We start from the raw sequence: 5,000 nt of genomic DNA, 5'->3' as shown, positions 1-5,000 counted from the left end.
CATTGGAACCTTGAGATTAGAGTCCTTACTGATAGAGCACCTTCCAAAATATATAATTCCTTATGGAGAACGAAGATATTTGAGATTGTGGTCATTATTTTGGATCATATGGAAAAAGAAAAATAATATTTAGAGGATTGTCGGCGTCTCTCTCTCTCTCTCTCTCTCTCTCTCTCTCTCTCTCTCTCTCTCTCTCTCTCTCTCTCTCTTTGTAAGCACGTATGGTTAGATATTATTTTCTCGGAAAAGCTGAAGGGTACGAATGAAAGAGAATCTCCAAAGCATTCGGTTAAAAGGATTCAAAGATCATGTTCATTCTTTAATGCTACTTTTATTTCTGAAGTCGGAAAAGGGTACCTGTCAAACGACTTCATTAATGTTAACATAGTTTTATGAACCAAAGAAAATATATAATTTGGTATTATTATTATTATTATTATTATTATTATTATTATTATTATTATTATTATTATTATTACTTGCTAATCTACACCCCTAGTTGGAAAAGCAGGATGTTATAAGCCCAGGGGCCCCAACAGGGAAAATAGCCCAGTGAAGAGAGGAAATAAGGAAAAATAAGGTATTTTAAGAACAGTGACATTAAGATAAATATTTCCTATATATTCTTTAAAATTTTAACAAAACAAGAGGAAGAGAAATTAGATACAATAGTATGCCCGAGTGTACCCTCAAGCAAGAGAACTCTAACCCAAGACAGTGGAAGACCATGATACAGATGCTATGGCACAACCCAAGAATAAAGAACAATGGTTTGATTTTGGAGTGTCTTTCTCCGAGAAAAGCCGCTTGCCATAGCTAAAGAGTCTCTTCTAACCTTACCAAGAAGAAAGTAGCGACTGAGAAATTACAATGCAGTAGTTAACCCCTTGGGTGAAGAGTTGTTTGGTAATTTCAGTGTTGTCAGGTGTATGAGGACAGAGGAGAATCTGTAAAGAATATGCCAAACTATTCGGTGTATGCGTAGGCAAAGAGAAAGTGGACCGTAACAAGAGAGACGGATCCAATTGGGCACTGCCTGGCCGGTCAAAGGACCCAATAACTCACTAGTGGTAGTATCTCAACGGTTGGCTGGAGCACTAGCCAACCTACTACCTACTAACGGCGTTAGTCAAATTTTGTCTCCACTATTATCAAGTGTCTTCTTTTTACTCTTTTAAAAACTATAAATACAGTGGTACAATTATGAATGTTACCAGAATGGATAGAGCATAAAGAAAATACTGACTTAGAAATTGAAAACTGTGTGTTGTGTAAGAAACAATCACTTAATAGTAATGGCTACCGAGAAACGCGAGGAGAGGAAATTTAAATCACCACTTATTGTTGATTAAGTTCAGGATTCTGAAAAAGGATTATTAAAGTCATATCACTGGTTAGTCATAGGGGAAAATGAATTATGACCTTAATAAAAAAGATAAGATATGATATTTTGTGAGTGATATTCAACGTAGATGAATAATGAATAAATATTATATAATCCATTTTTATTCTACGATAGACTGAATACTTAGATCACAGTATTCTAAAATCTTTAATAGAGTCGTAGTAGTTATTTATTTAATGGGTTGCATTTGAAATAAAATAATTATATACTCAGTTTCCTTCTTTTGCAGATCATCATCATCACCCTTTTCATCATTATCAAAATAATAATAATAATCACAATATTAGATAATGAACAAGCACTGCTCCCAAGATAATACATTGATAAGTTGTCAGCCAACAGGAGACATGTACACAATCATCAAACTTTATAAAAATCTCAAAGAAAATTAAATTTTGACCCATAAAATTGATTTGTAACCACGAAAAAAGTCACCCCTCAACAATATCGAATAAAATGAAATGAAAAAAAAACCACAGCTTTGTTATATAGTAACAAACTTGATGCTAAACTATTGTAGAAACTGGTTTAGTTAAAGACATTAATTGTTAAAACTATCTAACGATGGTCAGAAAATAACCTACCATCCATAAATCATTTAAATTTGTGAAAATTAATAATAATAATAATAATAATAATAATAATAATAATAATAATAATAATTGCTAACGAGAAAGCGTTACTTTCTAGGGCCGTAACTTAATCTTTGCACAGATAAATCTACGGTATTCGTGCATAGTGCTTCGTTTATTCCAGCCCGGAACATGAGGAATGATAGGGTAGTTTAAATTACCAATAGATCATTCATCCTTTGAGGCTAGATATTTATCTTTCACAAAACTGAATATCTTGTTACCTGTTTTGGGTCTCACCATTGGTAAGCCTTTTGTAAAAATCTCACAACGTTTTGTAAAATCAAACACAACAAATAAACGGTGTCAAACCAGAGCCCCATTGGTTTAAGTAATAACAAGAGAAATATTTACAATCAATGCGCATAAATATAATCCAAACTGATGTAATATACCACATAATAAATAATGCTGATCAAAACACTGAAAGCCGGAAAAAAAAGAGTAAAGCCACAAATACAAAGTCTAAATAGATTACATCAGACAACTGACGCCGAAGGCAATGAAAACATCCTGTCACACCAGCTGGATATCGTAAAGAACAGGAGGACCTCTAGCGGATATAGGTAGAAATTTCCTGGTTGGAATAGTTCCCCACCGAGCAGGTCCTTTTACAGGGGATGTTGCGCCTCCTGCCACAGCAGCTCAACCCTCAGTTAGCGCTCGGAACGTATCTGGAGTAGACATGTGTTAGCGGAGTTGCCGCTTCACTCGCTCACTGAGAAGGCTTTTACCGTCGGGTGGAACTCAAAGTAACAGCCAAATGATACGACATGTTTACTTGGCGAAGAGTTATTCAGTATCTTGTATGTCAATGAACTTCACACGGCAAGATATCAATATTTGAAATTATTCTAAACGACAAAACTTGAATGACAGAAGAAATAAACGTGTGAAGTTTGCGATTGTTGTTATAAAGAAGAAAAGTGACTGCTACCAGACTTGTTCTTCAGCGCTTCTCGTACTTATCTTACTCCTATGTGACTTCAAAGAGACAGAACAATGTTACGAGACGAAAAACACTTGCATCTCTGGGGATGAACTCTGGCGCATGATTCTCTTAAGATAATCTTTACATCGTTGAGAGGTAAATGAATGTCTTCATATCTTAACTTAATTGGACCAAAAAAAAAAAAAATAATCTTTAATATTTTTAGAAATAACAGTGACGATAAATTAAAGTAATCACTGAGAAATTTACTTCAAAATTTTATTTGAAGATGTTTTATTGATCGCAGATAATTCGTTAATGTAAAGTAATACTCATTTGGCGAACAAGAAAAAAATAGATGGGTAAACAGGTAGAGGTAGATCGAGAGCGTGAGGTAGGTTGACTGTAAAATTATAGAACCCTTTTATTCAAGTGTAGAGGGTCAAGGTTTTAACGAGATTCACGCATACCATTTATACTGTAATTATCTCTTATCAATGCTTTTATATATATATATATATATATATATATATATATATATATATATATATATATAAATGTTTATATATATATATATATATATATATATATATATATATATATATATATATATATATATATATATATATATATATATATATATATATATATATATATATGTGTGTGTATATATAAAAACATATATATAAATATTTATATATATATATATATATATATTTATATATATATATATTTATATATATGTATATATATATATATATATATATATATATATATATATATATATATATATATATATATATATATATATGTATGTATATATATATATATATATATATATATATATATATATATATATATATATATATATATATATATATATATATATATATATATATATATAATGCAATATTGTAAAATTACAGAAAATTGCCACGTGTATATACAGTATAAATTAAAAAAAAACATAGATTCATATTTACAAAAATAATTCATTACTCCATTACGGACGTCATTTGAAATGTGAATTCTTAATATCATGGAAAGCGATAGGAAGAGTTAATCATTGCACGGGTTAAACCCTAGTACACAATTGAGATTTAATAAAAATCTAATTCTATTTCCATAATACAAATCTTCTACTTTCGCATAAAGATCAGATTTATGTCGCATTTGTATCTGGTTTCAATGGCTATTCTCTTTGGTTGTTTACATATGTGTTACGGCTCATGTCAATCCTTGAATAATTTTCTAATATTTACAGTGTTTTCACATACATAATTGATTTCTATCGTTCTCTAATTATATATTGTGAATAAGAGAGAGAGAGAGAGAGAGAGAGAGAGAGAGAGAGAGAGAGAGAGAGAGAGAGAGAGAGAGAGAGAGAGAGATATTATATAACCGAAGATTGTTGATAAAGACATACTGAAAGTAATGGTATACAAAAAGGATATGAGATTTGGGTACATAGCTATGGAAAAAAAATAAATAAAGCCAAAAAATTACGTCTTTTGAACAAGAAATGAGAATCTATTACAAGTCTGAATGTACCTAGGGATAATGTATGATGAAGGTACCGTTAATAAAGTATTATGCTCATATTTCTTGTTGTAGAAATGGAATAACCTTAATAACAAACAGCTGCTTTTAAATAAAATATGTTCCTATATATAAAGGTGAAAATTCTGTACTTAGTGTTACAGGGAAAGGTATTTGCCGAATATATCTTACTGAATAGGTATTGTTAGGCTTTTATTTACACTACCTTCAAAATATTAGGTCTGTCAACATTACGATACATTACACAGGATTTAGTCAATAGTTCGTGGCTAATGAAAGGTAATTAGTGACTTCCTCCCAATTAGTGTTAGCATTTTTGTTTATATTGGATAAAAACAAAAAACAAGCTTCCAATTACTGGATATTTAAGACTTGGAATCGATATTGAAGCAGAAATTAACCTAAGAAACAAAATGTCACTGTAGCCCGAATGAATGTCAGTGAAAAATGATCTTGCCTCTTGAGAGGGGCA

At 30.9% G+C, this 5,000-nt stretch overlaps 1 protein-coding gene across 1 annotated transcript in view; it reads left to right on the top strand.

Moving 5' to 3' along the window:
- LOC137645405 (acidic fibroblast growth factor intracellular-binding protein-like) overlaps nt 1–5,000 on the top strand; it is a 138,050-nt gene that overhangs the window by 557 nt on the left and 132,493 nt on the right. The gene's annotated exons all lie outside the window — the stretch shown is intronic.

The sequence above is a fragment of the Palaemon carinicauda genome, chromosome 8, assembly GCF_036898095.1.
Source record: "Palaemon carinicauda isolate YSFRI2023 chromosome 8, ASM3689809v2, whole genome shotgun sequence".
NCBI lineage: Eukaryota > Metazoa > Arthropoda > Malacostraca > Decapoda > Palaemonidae > Palaemon > Palaemon carinicauda.
The sequence above is the reverse complement of the archived record's forward strand: the minus strand, read 5'-3'. Positions and strand labels throughout refer to the sequence as shown.